Here is a 10,889-nt window from a genome sequence, read left to right as displayed (position 1 = left end):
CCTTCTAGTTCAGTTTAAGTTTTTAGACAAATATTCCCTCATTCAGTTGCAGCTTCTGCTTACATTATACATTATTTAGCTGCAAATGTTTAGCTGCAAGTAGCAAAGTCCAAAAGTGACAACATTTCCACTGCACTCTCTCCAGAAATGGCATATAGAACTTTTGATCAAATTAGACATTTATCCTTGAAAAATCCATGAAAATCTTCAATTGTACCTTTTATAACATTTTAACAAGTTACTGTCTCCTGCTGCATGTTTCCTGTTTTGGCTGAACTTCATCAGCTCAAAAAACACACCGTGCTGTGGTTTACTGAAGGAACTCATGTACAGGACACACTGAAAGCAGGTTTACAACGTTTAATTAACAAAGTCAAGATCAGTTAACAACAGCTGAACGAAAGATTTACTTTTTCTCTTCGGTAAAACGGTCAGATGAGGTCCATGCCAATGTGCTCAAGGGGTACCTCCATTAAGGGCAGTAAGGGCATAAAGGCAGCTGGTTCACCAGCTGACACCACTGGACGCACACCATCAGCGCACATCCAAACAGATTCCTGGCCAGTAAAATCGGTCAATTTTTGGGTCCAGAGTCTTATCTTATTCCAGGTGACCAGCCAGCGAGTTGTAATGAGCCACCTAAAAAAATCATTTCTCAGTGGCTCTTCTGCGACCAACAAGTAGATGTGTTCTTCCATTGTACAAGTGTCACGACACGCTCAACATGGTCTGTCGTTACAAAATGTGGAAATGTCAGTGCTATGTCAGGGCGCACTACTTGACTATCAGCTCTCATCATTTGATCAAAGGTCGAATTGCATAGTGCCATTATCTTCTGTGTAGCGAATTGCTGGAACCGGCAATCTGAACATGGCCCAAACGGCACGTGTCCCTATTGGCTGTGTGTGCAGCCCTGCATACTGCCCTATTGAGCTACTAAACCCCAACCAATCAGTTTTGAGATTTAAGGGTCATGCTAGCTGTCAGCTAACCGCAGCCGTTACTCTGTGCATTTCCCCCCGATATTTCATTTCCACCAGTACTATGGGGTATTTGTGAATATCCATGACTGACCCGGACAGGTCGCCAGCTGGTCTTTGGCTAGGGTGATGGCAGTTTCGAGGTTCACCGGCTAGTGACAGCAGACTCACTTCACTGTCCTGGCCAGTAGCCCCCCCACAAATTTCTCTAGCACTACCATTTTCAGCAGTCCAGCCTTTCAAAGTGTGGGGCCAGGCTCCAGCCACCTGGTTTAGGCAGAGGACTGGTCCTCCAGCCCCATTTGCCCCATGAAAGTTGCTGTGATGGTCTTCTGGAGAGACTGATGGCAGCCACTTGCAACAACCGGAGGGCACGTACCTTCCCCGGCCACCAACAAAATGTCAATAGGTATGAATCCTCATCTCCAGTCCTGCAGGACCATCTTTTGCTCTGTGTTAGTCCTGCAATAGACTTGTGATATGTTCAGGGTGTGCTCCACCTTCTGCCTGATGACAGCTGGGATATGGTTAATTCCCTCCACAACCCTGAATTGCATAATTGAATGGATTTATTGCATTCAGATGATAGCACATATCTTAAAGATGTTTCACAAAGTTGTACAAATAAAAGTATGTCAGCATGGCTAAAGACCAGTAGACGTAAGTAAGAAAATTATGGGGAAGGGGAATTTTTTTAAACTTATCAGTATTTCAGTTCTTGAATTAGTTACAGTTTGTGGCTTTTTCATTTAGCTGTGCGGGCATGTTATAGCATTTGCCACTCATAAGTTTGTATAAAGAAGGCAAATCCAAAAAGCACTTCCGTCTGCCAGTAAATTTTAGATGCAAAAGTTTCAGATTGTGATAATAATGGTCCTTGTTTGAGGCTTTAAACACTGCTCCCTTTCTGGCAGACAAAAGCAAAGTTTGTCTGAGGTGAACCAGAAGCTCTTGAGATTTGATGACCTAGACTTCCCCTAATCTCTTTCTCAAGGTTAAGGCTGATGAAGAAAACAGGCTCCCTTTTCCAACGGCCTCCCCATCTTCCACCTTTTTTTCAACAGCCAAGAGGATTGTGACAGCCAGAGTGTGTGCAATGAAGTTAAATGGGCGGATAGAGTTGCTCTCCTCTGCCCGATATGTGATATGTAAGGCAACTAAAATACAAGAGACAGTGGAGAAAGAAAGATGGAGCAAGATTAGGAGGAATGTATGTTTGTACGTATTCGTAGTAGATCGGGTTTCTGGGAAATTGAGTAGCAAGTTATATGGGGTTGTCACACTGAAAGAGTTCAGTACAGGTAGACTGAGTCTCAGTTTCTGATTAAAGTCAACTTGTCAAGTTCATGTAGAGAAAAAAAAAGAGGCACTTGGCTAAAATGTCCACATCTGCTGCTAAATGAGCAGCTTTTTAAAAAGAGCTATGGCTGATATCAGAGATCAAAGGGTTTTTTCCTGCAGACCGATCTCAATGAAAAACTTAACTCAAATCTTCTGTTTGTTTCAAAGCAAAGTGGAACCTTATTTAAAGATCGGCTATGCTGACAGCTCGATAACTTTATGAGAACTGCCTACAAAAGCATTTTTTTACTTATTGTTGGAAACCTCACCTTTATACTTGGCCAGCCCATTTGTGTTATTAACATCCAGATTTATGTGGTGTTTTATTATTTAAAACATGGTGTACTGACTCCTGGCTGTTGACAGCATTTACTGATTCATGAATGGATTAAAGAGAGATATTCAAAATCCCCTCCAAAGAACACCGAAAGGAAATTTGCAATTGTTAGTAGCAGTTTTTGTTTGACCACAGACAATGAGCAAGGGAAGCCAATGTTAACTAAACAAATATAAGGGATATAAGAGATAAGGGATGTGAGAGGTAAGCATAGAAAGGAAGGGGAAATAAAGAAGTCTTTGTAATTTGGTCTTCGGTCACATACAGTGCTTAAAACATTTTTTAAGCCACCACCCAATGTAAAGCTAATGCTACCGCTCCTCTAATTTATAATACTAGTAATTAACAAAATTATGTTTTATGTTTCTGTAATTGTTAATCTACCTGCACTCCCACATTTTTAAAATGCATTTTTTTGGAGGGGGGTTGTTTTGCTTTTTACAAATCGTCACTATCTTTACCCATTAACCCCTGTGTGCAACTTTGGACAATTTGTGAGAAGGTAAATGTACATATACTGGCATTAATATAGTGCAATAAATCTCACTAAGCACCTCAGGTGTTTTGGGGTTTTTTTTAACCATGATTTGGGTTTTTTTGTTTTTACGTATATCCATATAGCACAGGGCATTATTTCTATACACTATAATCTGCGTCATACCCGAAGCCACTTTAAAATCACTCATTAACCTAACGTGTATGTGTTTGGACTATGGGAGAAAGCTGGAGTATGTGGAGAGAGCCCACGCAGGAATAATAAATAAATAAAAATAAAGAAGAAGTAAAGGGAGGCGGCAAAGAGTGATTCATTTTCTTCCCATGAATCAACAGCAGTCTGCAGAAAAGTTCTCTCTTGAATGTCAAACACTAATGGATTGCGGGGCTGCAGGTGTGTCTGTGCTCCTCTCACGCTGATGGTTTTTACGTAACAGCACAAGTCAGGAATCATTTCTGCAATCATTCTCCATTGTTGGTCACAAAACAAGTGTGGGCAACACATCTCCGGTTATATATGAGATGGAAACTTCTGGCTGGTACGGAAGGACAAACTGGTCACAGAAGTTTCATAAAAACATGTTCTGGAAATTATCTCATCAACATCCTGGTATCATAACTACAGCCTTTATAATGTGAGATGCGGTTTATGCTGGGACCTCAGCGCCACCCGCTTCTACATCCAGCCTTTCACGGTTGGTTTAACAGAAAGAAAAGAGTTTTGCTGTTTCATCGTTAATCGGTGAATTCAGCAGAATGGTAAAACTGTAAACTCAGAGTATTTCCTGGGATTTCGATGAGGTCAAAGATGGTGATGACAGACCTACTGCAGTTATTTAGATTAGATAGCAGCTTGCTCATTCTCTTTTTTCACTGTTGACATGGTTGGGTTCAGCCACTGATTAGCAGCTTTTGCACAGCTCAACCCACCTCAAATCCCAGAGAAATCCGTTTAAATCAACTTAGTTTTTCATGACTTCTTTTATGCATTATTCATCCATTTTCGTCTGATCTGGCTTCCTGTTTACCTCCTGATGATGAACCTTTAAGTCAAGGGAAAAATATAATCAGCATAAATAAAAATGCCTACTGTACAGATATATTCCTCTCATCTTTTATCTTTTCTACAGTTGTGGCCAAAGGTTTGGGCTGTGGCGCCCCTGTCAGAACTACATTATTATTTATTTGGCAATAAAAGTTTTTGAAACTTATGAAATTATTTTGATTGTTCTTCATATGTCATAGAAACATACAAAAATCATCTAAATAAAAAGTGAACAGCCAAAGTGCATGGAAATTCTTAAAAAAACACTTCCATTGCCAAAATGTTTGTCTTACAGGTGGGACTTTGACTTGAACAAAAATCCAAACACTACTCTGGAGACAAGTCAAAATATAATAGGTGCATAATTAGTGATATGGTACTATGCAAAAGTCTTGACGCCCCTCATTTCTTTGTATTTTGCTTCCAAGGAGCTAGAATTATTAGTGAAACATGTTAGCTGAAAACTTTACATCTAGTGGCATGGTGTGTATTCTGTCCTTAAAAGATTGAGGAAACTGTGCGGAGGACAGATAAGCAAAATTAAAACAACAACCAAGTTTTTCTATAACGAATGAAAATTATCTGACAGTCATGTCCTTAAGAAATAAAATGGAAAATCCAGCAAAGACATGACACAGGAGCTGAAAGATGCACCTGACCCATCAGTTGATACAATTCACTGAAGCCTCATCAGAAATAGTCTCAGTGTCAAGAAGCCATTCTTAAGAAAGGGCATCAAAGAGAAGATACGGTGGCCCCTAGAGACAAAGCACGTACAAACTCCAAAGCACGTACAAACTCCAAAGCATGTACAAACTCCAAAACACAACGGAAGTGCTCCAGGACGCTAGGGTCAGTGTTGAGCTCGATTTGCAAAATAAACAGCAAGTTTGTTGCAAACACATGGAGTTGGATACCGGCGGAAAACACCTGCAAGGATAGAACAACCACACTCATATATATTCAAATAATTAAAAAATTACATCCGGTCATTGGTACTTCCTGGCTTGTGTAGCCACTATAGGTAACAAAAGCTCAACACTGACCCTAGCGTCCTGGAGCACTTCCGTTGTGTTTTGGAGTTTGTACGTGCTTTGTCTCTAGTGGCCACTGTACAAAAACACTGCCAGTGCATGAAAAGCACACCTGGATAGAAAAGACACAATGGAACATCAGTAGTCATGGACTGGCCTCCCCAGATCCCAGACCTCATCATTAAACAAAGCAGTGTGGGATCATCTTGACAGAGAACAGAACAAGAGGCAGCCAATATTCAAAGAGCTTTTCAATGTCCTTCAAACCTTGAGAACTATTCCTGAAGACAAGAAATAACAAGAAAGCTTGCCTAAGAGACGTCATGCTCGCTCTGGCCAAATTTCCCATTTTCACAGCAACAGATAAATAAACCAGGGGTCGAGTTTTACACAGTAAACTATTTTTGTTTTTTATTACTTAGTGTAAAATGTAGATAGTTACATTTTCTTACATGAGGATATTTTATTTATGATTTAAGGAAGTTCCTCAGTTTTAAATTGAACTTCAAACTGGTAACAGACATGCAGAATCTAATTTTCAAAACTGCCATTCATTAATAAAAAAGTAACCAATCCATCTGATTCATCCTCACAGTTAATTACGTTATTGTTACTCTGGCACTCATTGTGATACTATTTTTCTTATTGCAACCACTTTCTTTCTAAAGTATCCCAGAGGTTTTTTTTTAAACATAATTAGCACTCCCACTCATGTGCTACTGTAAGTACAAAAGCCACCAGTATTTTCCCACTGCATCAGCATACATAATGCGGGTGCCACACGGACAGTGATCAGAGTTGGCATTACACACCCTCTGAGGCATTTCCTGTGGCGTTTCCTGCTTTCTTCATGGCTTCATGTGCTAATGTCCATTAATCCTGGCACACTCGACAGCTTTTTCTGTCCCAGCGTCTGATAACACAAAGGCGCTCTCTCTTTCTCACTTTCTGTCTCACAGTCGTTGCTCTGGACTGAAAGCAGCAGAGCGGGTCGCCCAGTATTTCTCAGCTGATGGTGGAGATAAGCTTTCCCTTGTGTGTGTCTCCCATGACTTGTGTGTACACATATGAGGGGAAAAAACACTGTATACAGTTCTGCCCTCGGGAAAAAAAGTGTCTGGGAATTGTGAAACTCATGCCAAAGTGTTTTACACTGAAAATATCCGTATTAGTCAAACAGGAAGGGCTAAGATTAAAACTATCGGCTTTGAGCCTTTGATCCTGAAATGCATTTTCCTGTATTGTTGTGTCTGCAAGGCTTAATGAAAAGATATTCCAAACGTACATTGATGACGTCTCAGTCAAGTCTATAATGACGTTTGTTATGGCTGCCCTCATCTTGCCTTCATTTATTGCCTTTGTCTATATGAGTGCAAACTCACCTAGTCTATTTTTGGCATCTCATCTGTCACACTGCCCTTTGACACTACAAACACCAGACACCATTTATCTCCTATTGCGTGACTCAGATCAACAGCACTCTTGCCCATGTCTCCTCCACAGTCTGCCACAGATAAGCATTCAATTAACCATTTCACCGGAGTATTATGCAATTCACTCACTAATACAGGGACCGGCACTCTGAAAATTATGTATACTCGCAATTCTGTTTCAAGGACAATCAGAATCAGAATACTTTAATAATCCCTAAGAAAATTATGTAAATTATTATGTGGGTTAAATAATACAATATATTGCAAAGTTTACAAATTTAAGAAATGGCACTAATCTATACAAGGTGAGAATATTAGAGAGGTGATATATCTGACACTAACCTGTGAACTTTGTCATTTGTTATTTTACTGTAGAGTATGTGCAAAAGGGTGTAACTATTGCAGTGTATACAGTGTATTAAATGCAGGAGTTGTACAGGGAGATGGTCTCACTGACTAGCCAGCACGTCATGGAGTGGGCGGAGGTATTATCCAACATTGTCCTTATCTTGGACAACATCCGCCTCTCATACACCACCCTAAGGGAGTCCAGCTCCATCCCCACAACATTACTGGCCTTGCGGATCAGTTTATTGAGTCTGTTGGCATCTGGGACCCTCAACCTGATGCTCCAGCATGCAACAGCATAGAGGATAGCACTGGCCACAACAGACTCGCAAAAAATCCTGAGCATTGTCCAACAGATGTTGAAAGACTTCAGCCACCTCAGAAAATAGTCGACTCTGGCCCTTCCTGTAGAGTGCAGTGGTGTTTTTAGCCCAGTTCAGTTTATTGTCTATGTGTACTGCAAGGTATTTATAGTCCTCTACAATGTCCACATTGACCCCCCTGGATTGAAACGGGGGTGGAGGTTTTCCCGGTCCTCCTAAAATGTCCACAGTCAGTTCCTTGGTCTTTTGCCACGTTGAGGTGCAGAAGGCTCTGCTCGTACCACAGGTACAAGGAGACCATGCAAACTCAATGCAGAAGGGCCTCGGGCAGCAGGTCCTGGGTTTAAATCCAGTGACTGGCCAAGGCCTTTGTGTATGGAGCTTGTTTGTTAACTCTGTGCCTCCGTGGGTTCTCTCTGTGTGTACTCCAGCTTCTTAACAAAAGCAACAGGCTTTTGTTAAGTTAAGCATTGATTATAAATTTGCTTTCGGTGTGAACGGTTGTCTGTCTCTCTATTAGCCTTGCAACAGTTCGGAAAGCTCTCCAGGGTGTACCCTGCATCCTGCCTTGTGACAAACTCCTCATATCAGATAGCATCATAGTATCACCAGTGAGTACAGGACAGCTCATCAGTGGCAACAAGACCAGAATTGGCCTGATGAAGACTCCAATTAGGACTTTTAACTGTATTTACATTTTACAGCTTTTCCTACTGATAAAGACACCCCACCCCACCCTAACACCACTCATACTGCAACAAAGTAATTAAGTTATAAATAAACAATTAAATGACAGAAAAGTTCCTGTTTCTGTTTGTTTGCTCAAATGGATCCACAGTGAGAAAAAATGACATTTTTCTGTGAATAAACAAAATCTTTCTGTTTTATAATTATATGGTATTCAGGCCAATGCGTTACCAGAACCTTTCTCTGTAATTTAACTTTTTAAGATTTAATGGTAACAGCTGCAATGTTAAAAAAACATTTTCGTGAGGAATGATGTAAAATAGTGAAAGAAAAAATGTTTAAAAGACAACTGGTAAAAATAGATGGCCGGACAGCAAAAATAAAACAACATCTGTATGTATGCACATAATTAAAACGCATAAACAATGTTAAATGCAGGAAATCTTTATCAGGTCGTCAGGAAGTCGTTTTGAGTGTCCCAGAGTCATCTGAGGTAAATTCCTGTTTTGAACAGCACATAATTTTCTCGTGTCACAGAATGTCACATAACACATCAGTCGCTTTGAAGCCTGTAATGTGAAACAAGATTAAACACATTTTTATCAGATGCTGTTTTAATATTTCGGTGCTTAAAAGTGGCATTCACTCTGAAAATGATAACATCATGTTGTCAAATCAAAAGCTGAGCAGCATCAGTGCGTGTATACTTTCAAAATGAAACCAAAGGAACAGATTTTCTCTGTCACCATCAGCATAGTAGGAATTGTTCTCAATCTGCCCTATAGCTAGGCGCATGTCTGTTTCCACGGACTAAGGGACTTCCACGCTAAAAATGATCAGGCATGCCTCTACATGTACAGGGAAAAACAGCAATTAACAAGCTATATTTTCTTCCACTGAAAACTAGACACTGACATACTAGAAGGACAGCAATGTAAATAGACAGCTTTGGCATTGTTTGTCAGCTTTTACCTGAGGGAAAATCCTCCTCGCTCTCAAGACTTCAGCAGTTTCAGTTGACAATGAAGTCATCTTATTCTGAGAAAGCTGATATCACAGAGAAAAGCTCAGTGGCTAAGCCTGTCCTCTGTGGAATAATCATTCAGGCCGTGACCTCCCCAGTGACAAAGATAATACTCACCAGAGAGCATGACACCTATAAATCAAAATGAAAAAAGAATTATCAAAACTGTACAGACAAAAGAATATTGTTCAGTGAGTCACATAAAAGCTACAGATGTAAAACTACCATCTGTCTGTCAGCAAGGTAAGCAGTAAGGAAAGGCAGGAATGTGAGAAATAACCACAACGCTGTGGAGCTCTAACAATATTGGTTCTTCAGTATGACTATACTGTTAGAACTGTTAGAGATATGTCCTATCCTGCATTCTGTTTTATGCCCAACAATAGACAGTGGGAAGGTAAGAGGTTAGTTTTGGTTTTCCCAGTACAAAATACAAAGACAGTCACTATAAATAATGTATAAGAGATTTAAAATATTTTTTTGAAGCGTCAAACTAGTGGTTGCTTAATGTTTTTCATTAAAAGGATCAATAAAACGACAATTAGAGAAAGACTGAAGAAATAATGTACAGCACGGTGACTCGAGAAATCCAAGCTCAGCATGCCACCATTAACACATTACACCCATTGTCAAGCACAGTGGAGGAGGGGTGATGGTTTGGGCCTGTTTTACAACCACAGGACTTGGGCATCTTGCAATTATTGACTCAACTACAAACTCCTCTGTAAACCAAAGGAGTCTAGATTAAAGTCTGAATGCTAAACCTTAGATAAAAAAGGATCACGCAACATAACAATGATCCCAAACAGCAGCAAATCTATGGCAGAATGGTTGAAAAAGAAAATAATCCAAGTGTTGCAATGACACAGTCAAAATCCAGACCTCACCCTGATTAAAATGCTGTGGTGGAACCTATAAGTGAGCTGTGCATAAACAAATGTCCACAAAGCCTCAATGAACTGAAGCAACATCATAAAAAGACTGTATCAGAATCCCCGCATAACAATGTCAGAGACTGATAAAGACAGAGAGAAAATTATTGTTGCTGAAGGTGGTTGCACATGTATCTGAGTGTAAAAAATTTTATTTTTCAAATGACTGTACAACTACAGAAAAATGCCAACAGTATTTTTCTTTTATTGAAATAGAGAAACTGTAGGTCTCTATAATATTTTATGTGCAGATTAAAAAAATAAAACAAACACGAACAGATTGTTTTCCAAGAAGTCAAACCCGAGACCTCTCCTGAAGTAGAAGGATGCGACTTCAGCTACTGTCTGTGAGCCCTACAAGGACCTCTAGGAAGTTGAAACCCACGTAGATCGCCTGTTTTTCTTCTTACTAACAGATGATCCTGTTTTATAGCAGAAACTGTCAAATGGGGGGAAAGGGCTGTATGTTTGGTGCAGTATGGAGGCTGTGACTTTATCCCCAGAAACATCATCTGATCATGGTGGAGAGGTACGCTAAAATAGATTTTTTTGTTTTTAATAATGTAAAGAAAACAAATATTTTTCCTGTTAGTAAGCAAAGTAAGCAATGAACATGTTCATTGATGTAGAGTTATATGAATAAGAAAGACAAAATTACACAAACAAATAACTAATGAAAAAAGTCACAAAAAATCTTAAATAATTTTTTAAAAATGATAAATATATTTCTGCACCTTTACATCTAGACAGCTAATTTTATTTATTATTTATTTTAATTAAGTCCAAAAAAGTTTAACTGTTGAGTATCGACGCTGATAAAGTGAGCTGGAAAATGACGCCACGTGACAGTAACGTCACTGAGATTTTACGACCAGGTAAACGAGGACGCTGGCAAAGTGAACAGGTGAGC

The sequence above is a fragment of the Neolamprologus multifasciatus genome, chromosome 15, assembly GCF_963576455.1.
Source record: "Neolamprologus multifasciatus chromosome 15, fNeoMul1.2, whole genome shotgun sequence".
NCBI lineage: Eukaryota > Metazoa > Chordata > Actinopteri > Cichliformes > Cichlidae > Neolamprologus > Neolamprologus multifasciatus.
This window is presented reverse-complemented; position numbering follows the sequence as displayed.